The 17272-nt window shown below is 42.5% G+C and overlaps 1 protein-coding gene across 1 annotated transcript in view; it reads right to left on the reverse strand.

Annotated features, from left to right (window-relative positions):
* The window catches only part of ptprdb (protein tyrosine phosphatase receptor type Db), a 101111-nt gene extending 92673 nt beyond the window's left edge, over positions 1–8438 (reverse strand). The window contains 1 exon segment of the mRNA XM_061679016.1: positions 8330–8438. The gene's annotated coding sequence lies outside the window, so the exon portion shown is untranslated.
* Between the last annotated feature and the right edge of the window lie 8834 nt (positions 8439–17272).

Raw genomic sequence — 17272 nt, forward strand, 5'->3', positions numbered from 1 at the left:
TTTACATTTTTTTTTTTGGTTTCCTGAAAAGCTATGGTTTTGGAGATATGATGATTTAACACAAGCAATACACAATACTTTGTACTTAATGCTAATTTAATGTCCGTATTTGAGCCACATTTTACAGCAGAAGCTACGACAACCGTAACAATCGTGACCGGTGTGAATGCGACGCAACTGTGCGCCAGGGGCGGGTCAGACCAGCGTTGGTAATTTCATAGACCGGCGCAACCCGTTGGATCCGAGAGTGGGCGGGCTGCGCCACTGTGGGTGTGTCAACAGCCGACTTCATTTGCCGCCAATCAAAGCAGCTAATCAGGAATTGGAAAAGAATACAGTGGAACCTCAAACACAATTCCTTACGGAACGCTCTTAACTTTATTGACAAATGACAAAGACATAAGAAGGTGGTGAGCCATGCTGCAGATGCATCTTACGTTTTTATATATTTCTTTGGTGGATTTTGAGTTGGAACACGAGTCCACGTACTTCGTGTAACCTCGTAAAGCCATGTAAACTTAGCTAGTACAGTTTCTAACAACACATTTTGCTATTTCACACATTAAACTTGGCAGCATCAACACTAGAAACGTTAAATCCCAAACAAAGATCCTGCAGGACATTCCAGGTCAGGTTTGCATTCAAGCCTGTGGCATTCTCTCTTGTGAGGTCAGAGCACATCTAGCAATTTCAAATGTTTGCCGCTTGTAAAGAGATTATTCATCCACATGGGACCAGACACAAACATGCACGTACACACACACATGCGCAATCTTGCACAGTCCACATGGCACTGCAATACTTAGCATTCTGTAAACCTTTAAACCTCATTCCAGGTCTGTCTTTACCATGATTGTTACACAGAGAGAGCCGTCGCACAATCCCTACTCCTGGTGAATGATGAGGAAAATGGCAGACACACACATAGGCACAGACAGACACACACGTTTAATCCCAGGTGCTTTAGGGACTCCGAGGGGAATGAAGGGGCAGCACATAATTCCTGAACACGAACAAGAGGAAAAGGGATTTGCGCCGTCGAAGAGAGGGCGAAGGCAAGCCAATGACAACAGGATGAAAGACAAAAGAAATGTGGGAGCTCATCAGTCTTCTACGGTGGCCTGGAAGGGCAAAACAAATTGTGAAACACTTTAACATTTCAGGAAACACAAAAACAAGACACTTTAACATTTCAGAAAACAAATTAACAAAACTTGTTTTGCTTTTGTTTTAGTGTTTCCTGAAATGTTAAAGTGTTTTGTGTTTTGTTTTTGCGTTTTCTGAAATGTTAGTGTTTCACAATTTGTTATATTGTTTTGCACTTAGTCTTCTCCTGATTCATTTGGCAAAAAAAAAAAAAACCCAAATGAAATAAACCAGGTCACAACACATTTCCAACTAATCCTGAACCTGCAGATTAAGAAATGGAGGAGGAGGGCTGGTGGCGGCCATTTTAAGGCATTCAGGTGTCACTTTTAGTCCCGGCGGTTGTGAATGGGGAGTTTGTGCAAGAGGAGGCAAGGACTGAAGCCTTGCCACAGCAGAGGACTCCCGCTGAGGACGCAGAGCAAACACTCTCCACTCATATAATGGACTGGAAAATTCCTGGCTGGAGCCTGAAGTAGCCACCCATGAAACGTCCATAAAAACGTCAGTTCTGCTTTTCCATCGCTGATTGACAAAAGACAACCGTCTTTCATATCCACCTCTTATCCTTACTAGTGCTGCTGGGGCCTATCCCAGCTGAATTCGGGCTCGAGGCGCTTCCACCTGGACCGGCCTATCGTCAGTTCTGTCATATTCAGTTCACGTGAAAAGCGTTTACATTTATTGTTCCGGTTTGCTGTGACTTGGGCTTCTTGAGTTTCTGTATAAATTCTGCTTTCCTGCACAGTAAGATTGTGCAGTCATTGGCAAGCTTTTCATTCACTGTTAAGGATTTATTTGGTCTAAAAAGTAAAGTACACATTGTTCCATGGAAGGTAGGTCTTTCAATATCATTCTAAATATATATATTTTTTCTTTTGGCACTAATATGTATGAATGTTTTACTTTATTATTATTTTTTAAACACATATCTGGCTCGTGTAACTTCCAGCTATATGTATTTTCCCGCCACCTGGACATTTGCGCGCGTCCGTCAAAGAGACATGACTCACTGCAGTCCGGGGCTGGCTGTAAATCACAGAGCATGGAGTTTTCCTGAGAATTGTGAATATCACAGAAATCCATTTGGAAAATATAGCACACGATGTGTCGTCGCCAGTGAGACGTATGCAAAAAAAGACCCCACGTGCAACAGTTTTACCCGTGCAAATGTATCCTCAAGGTGGTTTTCGTTTGCAGAACTTTAATCCGGCGGTGAGTTATAGAAACGGAACCGTAAGCAACTTTATACTGTGTATAAACTTGTTCTCCTCTTAATGAGAAAGCGTTTGAACTCAGTGAAACAATTCAAACAGTCTGAAGTTGCAGTCAAAACAGTTTTACTTCTGTTCTCTAGGTGGCAGAATTGGCGATTACAAACTGGTCGACGACTAACAAACACAGCAATTGTGTGAAATTGGAAGTTTCCCATTGATACATTTAAGTGTTTGATCCCTGTCTTTATTCAGATCATCATCACTATATAATGAGTTCTTTCTTTGGCTCCTCAAAGTTACATGGACAATTCAAACCAGAACTATTACCTCCTTGGTGGAGATAAAAAGAAGCAACGTTTGACTCAGTTTTAAAGAGGTTATTTTGAGATACTGTTTTGCCTTAAGGAGGATTTGGCAGGCAAGTGGGCTGCAGGTTGCCAGGATCCAGCTGTGCTGCTCCTTGATAGGAAGTCGAGCAGCCAGGAGCGCAGGAGGCGCAGCGATACTATCGATTTAGCAGACAGCCAGCAGGGAAGGGAGGGCGGCTTCCGACGTTCCTCAGCCTCCCCTTCGTCTGCTCGTGGTGTCACTCCTCCTTTCGCCTTTTTTTGTCCTTTTCTCCACAAGTACAGTTTGACAGGAAGGCGCAGCAGCTTGAGAAAGATGAATACCGTACATAAAGTATTTTTAAACCTACTAGCCTGTCCTGTAATATTTGTTGAATTGATTTAGCTGTTTTAAAAATTTTTTTTTTTTACTAAGTTTGAGATCGTTTACGAAGAGCCCAAATATAGCAGACACTACCTTGCGTGTTCGTGATGGAGATCACCATCTTTAAAAGACGTTTTTTTGTGCTCAAAGATGCACTGAAGAGGTCAAAAAATGTCTTGTTTTTAAAAAGCCTGCCACATCTGAATGTATAATGTATAATAATCATTAAAATAATGTATAATAATCATTAAAAAAAAAAAAATCACCATGTGTGTAAAATAAGGTTCTGAAATCATGAAAAATAAGGCCTGCAGGACTGTGTGGGCCAGCCCTTCACTTGTCAATCAAATGCGTTCGCTCGTACACTATGGTTGCCGGTATCTGTACTGTAGTCAGCAAACGCGAGCGGAAAAGAGAGCCTTCTCTCGTTCCCCTCTCATTTTGCCTGTACCTCCTCGTTATGTTTACGCTCGGTGTTCCACAGCAAAGACGTGCTGCCATCACATTTCCATATTTATTATTATTACATGTGCTCCATGTGCCTGCTCCGCGTCGCTGGCTCTCTCCCAGAATAAGAATGGAAACGATATGAAGATCAGACAGAAATTATGGAAGGAGAGATTCAGTGTTGTTATTTTTCCCTTCAATGGCGGATTCTCTTACCAGCCAGTCCAATCAGAGCAAACCAGGCACAGCCACAACAATTCCATTTTCCAAACCTACTGCTTAAACTCACTCTCGCACACATAATCTGAGCCAAACACGTTGTGCTTTTCTGCAAGGATTAACAGTTTCCCACCTCGGCATGCCTTGGGAGCCCAATTAAATGTTTGTCCTCGTCCTTAATTATTATCGTTGTGCTGTCTCCCGCTCATCCATGCTGCAGCGCTCCAGCCTCAATCCCTCCGGCACGCATCATGGCTTTACATAGCAAACTGCCGCCAAACCACAAAGTCTTATTTTCCCTCCGCTGTGCCCTCTTTTTCTTCTCCTCCTCACCCATCCTTGCCCCCGTATGCTTCCATCTGCTCTAGACGGGAGCTTAGCGGTGGAACAGCTGCGGGACTTCCACATCATTTCTGGTTGCCTTTCGACGACACTCACCGGACACTTTTTTAGGTGTGGTTGCTCAATACTAGCAAATTGGATGCACACAATTCTGCCCCATTCTGGTGAGTCAGCTCGTTAAACTTCACACCACGGAGAAACTATTTGAAATATCTCTCAGTGTGATGCACTGCACACCATAACCGTGACAACACGTGTCTCCGAAGATCGCACAGGCAGTGAATTAGTAGTCCATCATTGAAAAAGTGAAAATGTTCAATCCATTTGCACGCAACTATCCTAAAATGAGGCATGGAAAAATATGCTGAGTTCTACAAGGAAATTGTAAAGTGTTCCACACAGATGCTATGTTCTGCCCTTCTTATTCACAATACATAGGTTCTTTCGTGTAAAATCCTACTGAAGGCTGTGATGCTGAAATGTATTCATGTAATCTTTAATCACGGTTCTCCCCTCAGGGTGCAGCTTATATGATGTCTTTAAAATTGCTGACAGGGCACTTTTGCCTATAGTTCCACAGATAAGACTGTCATCCAGCGTCGACTTCAATGTTTGAGGAGACAGAATATTGAATGCTCTTCACTTGACTTGGCGGCCATCCATGTCTTTGTAATTTAATCCTCTTATTTTGGCCTTTTTTGCACCAGGCAGTCCCAAAATGTACTTTTATTGTTCTTTCACTGCTTACTTGAGTTTTTCTATAGTCCAGTGGAAACTTTGAGGTTAAGCACAAATTAGAATGTTTCTAAAAATCAGTGATGGAACTCAAAGTAGTCTGCTTGTTGACTACCGTTTTGGTGCCCTGGAGCAAGAAGCCAACCACAACTCATTACGACAGCGGATCCTCGGTCGGTTTTTGATGCTACCGACGTACGTTTGGAGGTCTCGAATGGCGTGCGATGATCTAGTTTTTGCAGCGATGTAAGAATTTATCGTCACATGGCACAAGAAGACAAGCTCAGTTGCCGCCGTACTTGCTGTTTTTCCTTTGATTGTTTTATATTTATGGCCTTGAAGTGATTTTCAGACAAATATTTACTTTAATTATGACTATAGCTGCATTAGCACAGGTTACTCATGGTTACTTAACTCAACTTTATTGATAGAACACTGAAAAATAAAATGTACATACAGATTGGACATAAAACAATAATAACACAAAATATAATAACAATAACAACAACAACAATTATAAACGAAATACTATTTTCAAAATACAAATGTACTTCTTCAAAAGCATAAACACAGACGGTGACTTGTAAACACTCCTGCAGCGCGTCCAAAGACCAAAAAGTGCCAGTCTCTCTGTGTGGCTGCCTGCTGTTCCGCGACCGGCCTGTTGGTGGTCTCAGTATTTATAAAGTTGCGGATTCCTGAGAGAAGGGAGCGAAGAAGAGCCGTATGCTCCCTTCACTTTGGCAGACAGGATTGTCCAGTCTTATTCCATCTCGTTCCTTGTCTGCAGTATATGTTGCGTGAAGTTGTTAGCAGATAAGCGAGAGAAACCTGATCAAATTCTCCAATGACCATTCTGCGGGCATGCTGAAATTGTAATCGCGCCACGGCTGCCGTTTTATTTCAGCCGCTCGCTAGTTCGCCCCTTGGCGAGTAACCTCACATTCCCCATCACGATCAATGGGGGGGAAAATGGTTCAAATTTCCTGTCCCATTTAGTCCTCTCTGAACGAAACAATGAAATAAAAGAAAAATGGAGTCCGAGCTACTGCAACGGGCTGCTGACTCTCAATGACGGAAATCAAAAACTTCAAAATCAAAGCCCTGATGAACTAAAAATAATGTTAGAAGGCCTAATATTTAGCATTTACTATTCTGTGCAATGCTTAGCCGTGTTCCATTCTCATTCAAAGTTGTGATATGCTTTCTTGGCAGGCGTCTCGGTTTGTTTCAGGCAGCAGCCTGTTGGCCCGCTCGTGTGTTTCCTGGTTTAGACTGCGTCGGTCTGGTTTGTGAGAACCAAAGTGACCGTCACTATAATTACCAGGCCCACTCATAACATGCGTGACCTCAGTGTCGCCTCCTCTAAGATGACCCAGCCCTCGGTGCAATGACACAACACTGACCAGACGTACAGTATACGCATACATGTGCAGGCGCAGCGCCATGCGTCCCTGCACACAAATATGGAGAAATGCGCTGACGCACACACCCGCCCGAACGCATGCGCACACAGCTGGCTCTGCGTACACTGGCATCCATCACATCTTATGAAACTTAATCTCTCTGAAAGGAGGAACAGCTGCACTGGCACGCCCGTGTGTGCACGCACATACACGCACACACGCGCGCGGGGCAGGAGCCCAGCGAAAGATCAGCTGGGCTAAAGCAAGGAGTCGTCACAGAGCGGCACATGACAAAGCACCTCATTGACCCCCGAGTCGCTGGCGGGGCTCATAAAACACGTTGCATTGAACTTGTTTCAGGAACCATGTCCATCTAGGGGAGTGTACTTTTTTTTTTTTTTACCAGCTATCACGCTGACTTCCCAAACAGAAGAGCGCTTCAAAATCACAATTTAGTCTTCCCAAAAAGTGTATCTGTGAACTGTTGAAGAAACCACGCAACACGTCGTGAAGTGCAATTTACTTTAAAAACAAATAAACGAACACCAACATTGTCTGATCATTTCCCAAAGTTTGTCAAACACTGCACACAACTCTCTTAATGCTGATGCTAGTGCAAAGTCAAGATGAGCGTGTCCGAGCTCCTCCACCAGTATTATTCACCGGTCTTCCCCACACTATTTGACCTGATGAGCCATACTAAAAAGGTATTTCCTCCCTAGCATTCCAAATCTATCAAACAATCGTCATCGCGTATTGCCACAACGATACAATCATATACATTTGAACAAATATACAGTAGAGACGGAACACAACAGACGTGGATTTATTACACTGAACACGACTAATAAAGTAATTCCTTATTAATAGCTTACAATATTTGACTCGGAAAATCAGCTGACCAATAAAAAGGGTCAGGCTAAGTTTGGGAAACCCTGTTTATAAACCAAGAGTTCGCGCAGGCTTGCTAAGGCCAATGCCAAATATGCTATTTTCGTTACAAGAAGCCAGTTTACACTTCTTGTCGTTTAGAATTCTGTACAAGGTTTCCTTTTACAGGACCATAAAGTCCTTTAGTCGCGAAATCATTTGCAGGGACATCACACTCGCACATTCATCGCTCTCCTTATGCCGTGCATACATACAGTACAAACAGTATACACCTGTATATACTGCATCCACTGTGCTGTACTATATGCGCTCTCACTCACATCTGCCTCACATACTTGAGCCTAATTGCTGCAAAAGCACTCGCATGACTGATTGCCAGCGAGCGAGGGCTGTAACGCTGCCATAATGTTGCCGCGAGACTGCTGACGAGCGTTGAATACACGTGGGCACAAAGACACACACACGTTAACCCGCACACCATTACAGCCACTCGTTTATGCTGCTGGCAAGAGGTGTAATGTAAGTAACACAAATGAAAATGACACACATTGCCACGAGAGCAAACCACACCTGACAGGTGAGATGAGCTCATGAAATCAGATAATATGTGCATCAACTGCAATCACGGTGTTCTAATTTGATTGGAAAGAGTTCAGTGCAGGAAAAGACTCCCCAGTAATCCGCCGTATCCTCCGGGGTCTAAATTGTTCATGCAATGTTGCACACATTCATTTATGTTCGCATTAAATTCTCTAAATTTTCATACGGGCTGTACATTAAGAGCCGAGGGCCCCCTGAGGCGCTTCGAAATGGGAGCGCCGAAGTGGCACCAACCGAAAAGCAAGCCTTAATCAGTCATCGTAAGCATTGGGCTGTAAAAAAGCTCATTGATAGAGTCGAAGTGGAGCAGCGTGACAGCGAATTGGACATGGGTGCAAAATAACATGCTGCTACAAAATTGACTGGGTGCTTCTCCATCCTTCCACACGCAATCCCATGCCACGCAAATGATTGAAAGGCAATTCCCAAGAGACAAACATAACGATCGGTCCGTCAATCAAACGCATCCTGACAACCTGAAGAGGAAGGTTAAGGTATTGGTCATCGGAGGTCCGCGACGCACGGGTGACAGGATTGGTGCCGTTGCGTTCAGTCAGTTATCAGCAGAAGTTGATGCTCAACAATTGTACACGCGCACACACAAAACACACTCACCATGTTAGCATCCTGTGTGTGTCTGTGGAAAAGTCAACTGAAGCTCCCCGTCCGTCCGTCCGTCGTCCGTTCGCTGGCCGCCTTGTGTTAACATCCACCGTGGCTGCAGCCGCTCTGCCCAAATGATCCAGCCCGAGCGTCTTTTCCCTCCTCTTCTCCCTCCCTCCCTTCCCTTCCCCTCTCTCTCTCTCTCTCTCTCTCTCTCTCTCTCTCTCTCTCTCTCCCTCTCTCTCTCTCCCTCTCTCTCTCTCACTCAATCATACTCTCTCTCGCTCCAATAATTTCCTGGCCAGTGTGACCACGACTCAATAAAGGCAGATGACGTGTAGACGGTTTGGTGGATTGAAGTTGGGCACGTATGTGCACACGTTGTCCGCTTTTGGTGGTGGTGATGTTTGGGGGGTGCGTATCTTCTGCAGGAAGCCACATCCACCAGCCTTCCTTTGTCACTGGTTCAAAATGGTCCAGTGGCAACGTATTTGTTTCTCAACAGAGCATTTCATATTTATATTACGTTTGTTCCAAAAGCTATCCATTACGATAGCCTGGCAATTACACAAAAGTAGATAAATCGTTTTAAATTGGTGTTTTGACCCCAGATACCAAGCCAACCAATATGTATGGCACCAGGTATCTTTTAATTGTTTACAATACTGCATTTGTATATCTACAATGCAAGTTGTTTAACAAAACAATGAGGTTCGAAAAATAAATTCAGCTAAAATTAAAAAAAAACTATTTTTTGAAGGACATTGACTCTGAGGAAATAAAATGTCATACGTGCGATATGAATTTGACAAAATGCCCTTAAAAATTAACAAACAATTCATCGATTTTTAAGGTTATTTTTTTTTGTATTAGATCTGAGGATCTCCTTCTCTCTGAATGTTCTGGACTCCTGTTTCCATGTCAGTGTTGTATCAAGCAGCATAATGCTGCTTGGAGCTAGCGGAGGCTTCTGTGCATGTCGTCAGTGTCCAAGTCATGTTGTGCTTCTTTCTTTCGTTGAGAAAGACTCAACAGTGCCCCTGATGGTTGCAGCTAAGTAGTGCACTCTGTTTTCCTTCAATTGCTTCATAACATGATTAATTAACAATACGTTGCACACAACCAACTCAAGTTTTAATGATGAAAGAATACTGTGAGCTTGGCACACAGTCGTTACCACAGGGTGGCAAGAGTGGACACTGTCCCCCTCTGTTATATTTACCAAACGGCATTTTCAGACTTGACATGGTATCACCTTGTCAATCAGCAATCATTATTTATTTATTTTTTCCGCTATTTTCCAGAAGGCAGAGCACAAATTGTTTTGTTTCTGGACTGGTTCTGGACCAATTGCCTTGATTGGAAAAAAATAAGTTTTAGCCTTAATTTTTTATTTTTCTCCTATTATGGTGTCAACAATCAGGAGGTCAGTCATGAAGAGAGCTTTATATAATAAGGCTTGCTTTTTGCTTAATGACAAGTGATTCTATTTGTGTGCTTTCAATTGCTGAGTACTGAGGTTCTCTGAATTGTTGTTTTTGGTCTGTTTTCCAACAATTGTCCTTTGCTGTTATTCCTAGAATTCCTCCCTTCTTCTTGTTGGGCCTTTCTCAAGCAACTGTGTGTGCTAAAAACACAAACGCACAACTCAAATGGTCATTTTACGGCCATGTGGCAAAAACGCTAAGTTCACTTCATCACATCTTCTAGGCGCTGAGCATTTAAAAGAGACGTTATAATTTGATGTCATGACTCGGTTTTGTGCATCTGCGTTGATTACTCAAACAAGAAACGTGTGTTGAAATTTGATGCGTCAGTCAACTGTATGCCAAAGAGCTCACTTCAGAGATATGTTATCCTGGCAGCGCGGTTTTGTGGGTAATTTTTATCAAATGAATGATACGGGGAATGACAGCACATCATTTCCAAGGCATTGAGGATAACTCACAACAGTTGGGGGGAGCTAAATTTAAACCACAAACTTCTGCACACACGTTTGCCAGCGTCTTAACAGTACTGTTTGCATAAGGGATAAATGAGAGATTGAATTTTAAACAAAACAATGTCGGTGCACAGGACGACAGCCAAAGACACACACACATACGCACACACACACACTGACTAATCTGGGTGTGCTGACCTTGAACACCAAATATAATCAGTGGTGCAGCAGATTCCCATTAGAGCGATGTACGCGCTTTTGTTGCAGAAACTCTTCAGCTCAGTGGATACAAGATAACACAACCTCAGGCTGGACCGCACACACACACACACACACACACACACACACACACACACACACACACACGTACAGATACGCACACAGACGGTCAGGCTTGAAAGCCCTCACACATTGAAAAAAAGCCAAACACATTGCAAGTCAATGTGTTTTCAGCAAATTTGGAATGGCTACAATGGACATTACAAGAATGTAAAGTATAAAGAGCAAATACCATACTACACGTGCACAAAGTCCCAAAAGTGCTTTGCAATGTCATTTGCATTTGCATCAGGTTTAATGTTGGAAAGGGAAATTAGTGCAAAGAAATGTAAATACAGTCTACAATCTACATTCATTGCAGCCAAGAAGACCGTATCTGATATTAGAGTATTTCTGCAAATAGCGGCGAGGGCTCTTTACCGATTTAGTTATCTGCAAGTGGGGAAGGCCTATATTTGTTCAAACCTTTTTAACTTTTTCTTTTTTTTTAACGTGAATCAAAAGAAACTACAAGTGATAAGTGTCTGCACTTTAATTAATCTGACACGTACTGTTGTGGTAAGGTGTGGAGTTAGCGAAGGAGTTCAAAATCTCAACTCTTAATATCTGTGTGAACAATATGTGTGAATTGAGATCGATGTTCAACGTTTCACCGTTGCCCCTCTTATACAACCCCAATTCCAATGAAGTTGGCACGTTGTTTATCCATCCATCCATTTTCAACACTGCTTATCCTGGTTAGGGTCGCGGGACACTGGAGCCTATCCCAGCTGACTTCGGGCGAAAGGCAGACTACACCCTGAACTGGTCGCCAGTCAGTCACAAGGCACATACAGACACGGACAACCATTCGCACTCACATTCACACCGTCACTGAGTGGGAACTGAACCCACACTGCCCGCACCGAAGTCAGGCGAGTGTACCACTACACCATCAGTGACTTGGGACATTGTGTTAAAACCAGAATACAATGATTTGCAAATCCTGTTCGACCTATATTTTATTGAATACACTACAAAGATACACAAAGATAAGATATTTAATGTTCAAACTGATAAACTTGATTGCTTTTAGCAACTTGAAACTCTACTATGCAAAGCAAAAGCCATTTATCAACAACACCCAGAAACGCCGCCGGTTCCTCTGGGCCCGAGCTCATCTAAGATGGAAAGTGGAAAAGTGTTCTGTGGTCCGACGAGTCCGCATTTCAAATTGTTTTTGGAAATTGTGGACGTCGCGTCCTCCGGGCCAAAGAAGAAAAGAACCATCCATTCAAAAGCCAGCATCTGTGATGGTATGGGGCTGTGTTAGTGCCAATGGGATGGGTAACTTACACATCTCTGAAGGCACCATTCATGCTGAAAGGTACATACAGGTTTTGGAGAAACATATGCTGCCATCCAAGCAACGTCTTTTTCATGGACGCCCCTGCTTATTTCAGCAAGATAATGCCAAACCACATTCTGCACGTGTTACAACAGCGTGGCTTCGTAGTAAAAGAGTGCGGGCACTAGACTGGCCTGCCTGCAGTCCAGACCTGTCTCCCATTGAAAATGTGTGGCACATTATGAGGCGTAAAATACGACAACGGAGACCCCGGACTGTTGAACGGCTGAAGCTGTACATCGAGCAAGAATGGGAAAGAATTCCACCGACAAAGCTTCAACAATTAGTCTCCTCAGTTCCCAAACGTTTATTGAATGTTGTTCAAAGAAAAGGTGATGGAACACAGCGGTAAACATGACCCTGTCCCACCTTTTTTGGAACGTGTTGCAGCCATCAAATTCTAAGTTCATGATTATTTGCTAAAAACAATCAAGTTGAGCGGTTTGAACAGTAAATATCTTGTCTTTGTTGTGGATTCAATTAAATATAGGTTGAAGATGATTTGTAAATCATTGTATTCTATTTTTATTTATGTTTAACACAATGTCCCTACTTCATTGGAATTGGGGTTGTATAACCGAATATGTCAAATATTAGAAAAGAACTATTTTTAAGATGCAGTTCATTTGTACGTACATTAAGGGGTGGGATCAATATCAAAGAGGGGATCAATATCACAAAACATTGTATTGTCATTTCTCACGGTACAGTATCGATAGAACTGTATCTGATAATAATATTGTCATTGTTTGATGTTTATCAGTCTGACGTCCACATCCATTTACTGTACAAAATGTTAAAGGGGATATATTTTATTTCTTTTTGTATTTGGGATGTAATATTGTCTCTGTGGAGCCTCAGAAAATAGGTGAAATATGAATCAAAATGGTCCACGCATTACGGATTTCCAGACGTTTTTCTGCTGAGAGGCCTGAAATCAGATCATTGGAATCTCTCCAGCTTATCGACGTCACTAGCGAAGATCTCCGCCTTCCCTTTCCGGAGCCACATGTTTGCTTTAAGATCAAGAAGAAATATTGCACAATGTCATGATTTATGCTAGATGGTTTTCTTTCGATACTGTGTGAAATATGAATTATCAGGTCATCGGCGTCATTCTAGCGTTGTCATGATATCATGTCAGCTGTTATGCTTCACGCTCCATTTGCACACCGCTTTAACCACAACAATAAACATATTGTTAAATACCTTGAGAACATTCCAAATCCAAAATGAACATTATGACTTATTACTGTAAATGCATGATACTGCAGTAAAATGTGCAGATACTGTATACACACGCACACAGCGACACTCGAAAAATAATAACTCAGCACATTTGAGATAAGGGCCTTGCTATCAAGATAACTTCAGTGGATGAAATAGGACGTCGAGCTATGATGGGCCTTGGTGCGGAGCCCCCACAATGCACCACGGCCACGGAGCTGTGAGACATTGCCGTGTTTATCGTATACAGACCTCCGCTTAAAACTCTTACTTCCTGTGCCTTTTCATCAGACGTTTACTCAGCCGATGTACACAACTCGACTGTGTAAACACCAATCTACACTTCCCAGCGGCTCTCCATCACATAATCAAGGAAAATTACTGATGAATATTTATCGGTCACTGCTGTCAGTATTCAACGATTCAGCAGGTACTGCAGCTGTACGTAACACATGGAAGCTCAACGACACGTGTACACAAAAAGCAGCGTTACGCGCTCAATCAAGGCACAGCGCACATACCATCGACCAACTCATTTATCAGTTGTCACTCATGCATGAACTCTGCTTTTTCCTGACATTTCGAGTCACTACACTAGACTAGCTCACTTGATCAGCGTCTGTCAACGCCTGCATCTCGCACACGCTGCCGTTCAGTGAGCTTGACATTGACGTGTCGCAACTGCATAAAGCTATACTCCTGACTTTTAAGACAAATAATGGAAACTCTTCTCAATGGTGTGCTTTTCATAACCAAGAAAAATCCTGCTTGCTTGTGGATTTAGGAGTGCAACTGGCAAATCCTACTCCAACCATATTCCACCGTTACCTAAGCAAAAGCAAAGCGAAGCAAATGTACTTATACGGCGCATTTCATACACAAGGTAACTCGAAGTGCTCTACATGGTTAAAAGCATTCAAAAACAAGGAAAAAAACCCAGCTTAGAAACATTTAAAAGAAAGAGAAAATAAAAGTCCAATTAAAACAGCGTACAGTGCAAGAAATATCACTTAAAAGTGGAAATACTCTAAAAAGTGTACCTAGATGTACATTCATGACAATAATAGACTTTAACCAACAAGGCTAAAATAACAAGATAACTAAATGAACCGGCAATGTCATCTTTTTCATCTTAATTTTAACATGACATCTTTTTATTTATCTGGGCACACATGCCAACTTGCAAAGAAAATATGCTGCCCCCTACTGATGTGGAGAGTGACAAGAAATTGATGAGGCCTTTGTTTGGATCTGACGAACATCGCAAAAAGCAAACATTGAGTGCTACTCTACTCGTCATAGCCAACATCACACTACTTAAAAAAGTGACTACACTACGTGTTCACATGTATGCTACTTTGCAGCGACGCAAAATCAAATCCTGGAATTTGAATGAGCCAAAACCGCAAAGCCGATGTAACAAAGAACAAAAGGATTAACAGAATGTTTACAAAAGAACGGGCGGCGCGGCAAATCTCGTCGTGTCACCTTGAAAGTTCAACTTGTGACTTATGAGGAGGCTGCAGAGCAGAATGCCCATTAAAGCCATGACATTTGAATTAATGTCAGTATCGCAGTTACAGGCGCGGCACCTCCCATTTGCACACTCACACGACTCGGTTAATGAGTAATAGTGCTGCCAAAAACCTGGACGCTTGACCCCCGACCACATCCGGGAATTTCCATTCACTCTCTTTTGTAGTTAATATTATATTATTAAGAAGCACATTGCAGCTGTTTAAAATGTGCAAAAATACAGCATACGTTGCTTTCTTGTTGCGGGGTGTTATCGGCCACGACACTCTCCCTTGTTGTACATAAATTGTTGAAGTTATGTAGTCATAATTGAAAACAGTCATGCATTTTTGGCAGAAGAAGCTATTGTAATCAGGGGCCTGCAGGGGGAAATTATGCAAAAAAAAGCTTGTACATTCATGACAATTACTCGAAGTTGTAATGTTAGGAGAAGAAAGATGTGCATTTACAAGAATAAAATAACCTTTGGAGAAAAAGTCATTTTATGAAGAGAACTTACTTGTAACTTAAACAAGTGAATAGCCAAATCCCACCCCAAAGGTGCATTCTGAGACCGGACCGGCGGCTGTTTTCTCTCTCTCCAGAACATTGCCACATTTAGATCTTTGTCAGGAAATATAGTTAAGTATTACTTGAATATACTTCAGGTTGATGATTGAACAAACCAAACAAATGAGAAGAAAAGAAAAGATCCTCAACACTCCTCATCTTAACATAGGTATAGCTTTAAATTTGCTTTTTTTTTCTTCTTTTCACTGAGGAACTCAGATGCCGTTGTCACGATAAGATAGATCGTGTATGCAGAACCAACGAGACAACAACATAATGACAGCATCTTTGACAGTATTTTTGCAGCACACTTAGTTTTCCTTATGTGGCATCACTATTGTGCAGTAAAAAGGCACCACTCTTGAATCCTGTTGTAAACATGTTTGTGCTGCACTCACAATAGCCAACATTCCACTAGCTTAGCTGAAGAGAAAAACGGTAATTGTGATCTTTTGAAAACGCAAATTGATCAATTTACTGAAGCTGGTGCTAAGGTCTGGTTTTTATTAGATACAAGTATTGTCATGTTAATTGTTTGAGTGTTTTGTTGTTGTTGTTGCAAACACAACAAAAGTACATTGAGAATGTAAAGCAGCACGGCAAAGCAGCTGTCAGGGACGAGCACTTTAATCATGTACAAGAGATGGATCGAGTGTGTCAGAGCTGCAAAAGGCAGGAAGCTGTGACCCTGCAGTGCGCGCCCATCTGGGTGTACAGTAAGCGTGCGTATGTATTTGTGACAAAGGACTAAAAATGAGGGTGTGACAGAGGAGTTAAAAAAAAAAAAAAAAAAAGAGCACAAGAGAAAGTAGCCTAGCAAGCGTGAAGAAGCTTTTATTAAAAACAAGACAGAATGATGAACATCCAGCCTGCTCTTTTCACATGGGGAAAATTGCATTTGGGCATATTGAGCTGGTTGGAAAGATGAAGTATGCACGCTGATGTGCACATCTTCACCTATTAGCAATTGAGAAAAGATCATATTTGCAGAGTATATGCTGAGCGCGCACACGCGCACACACACACATGCTGTACTGTATAAACACAGGGACGTCTGTGTATGTATTGGATGAGAATAAAAATGCAAGCGAGTAAGACGGGGGAAAAAGTGAGTGAGGACTAGGGGACAGACATGCCATGTAAAGTGAGGAAAAAGGAATGAAAAAACCTTTTGAAAAAAGCAAGCAAGAGTATAAAATGAGTCACATGCCACATGACTGTAGTTGGCGTAGCTTGATGTGTTTTCAGAAGAATTTATAGAAAAAAGTAAACACTGTATGAGACCAGAAATGAACATTATTCCAGCTACATCAACACCTACAGTGATGTTACTTAAAACATTTCCTTGATGAATTTTCTGAGGCAAACATTGTTTGGAAAAATTATTATTGCATTTGACCTAGGGGGTTCTACTATAGATATATTTTTTTCTGAAATCCGATTAAATTCGGGTTCTGCAGCTCGAGCTTTGCGTGGACACCCCTGAAAGAAAAACATAATGTTGGGAGTCGGGAGCAATTGGAGTCATCAGATTCCCAGGCAAGAGGACAGCCCATTAAGCGGGGCTGCTAACTCGCTCCAAATGGGTGACGAGTGACAAGCTGAGCGGCGGCCGTATTAGTGGAGAAGCGCACGGCTGCACTTTATCACAAACCTCCACCGGAATGCAGTAGCGCTGTCAATTAGCTCATTTTGCCCTGGATGCAATCATGACGGGGATGTAAACAGAAAAGGGATGCGCACTTTGGATTGGCACATTCTTTCAAAGCGTGCGTTTTGCATGCGTGCGGACACATTGACACAGGTCCCCGCAAAGTGGCCGTGACTCTGATTGGTTCCTTTTGCCCACCCACAATAGGCAATTATGTGCTATTATAGCCCACAGCGGCTGTCGCGGCCCGCGTGTCTCGTGCGTGTGTTTCCGTGTAGGTGGGTGTCATCGTGGGCGTGATTGGCCAAATTGCTGGCTATGTATTACAACGCGCTGAAAGAAGGGGCGGAGATATGTCGATGAGTTGGAGGAGGCCAGCGAGAA

The sequence above is a fragment of the Phycodurus eques genome, chromosome 6 (assembly GCF_024500275.1).
Source record: "Phycodurus eques isolate BA_2022a chromosome 6, UOR_Pequ_1.1, whole genome shotgun sequence".
Taxonomy (NCBI): domain Eukaryota; kingdom Metazoa; phylum Chordata; class Actinopteri; order Syngnathiformes; family Syngnathidae; genus Phycodurus; species Phycodurus eques.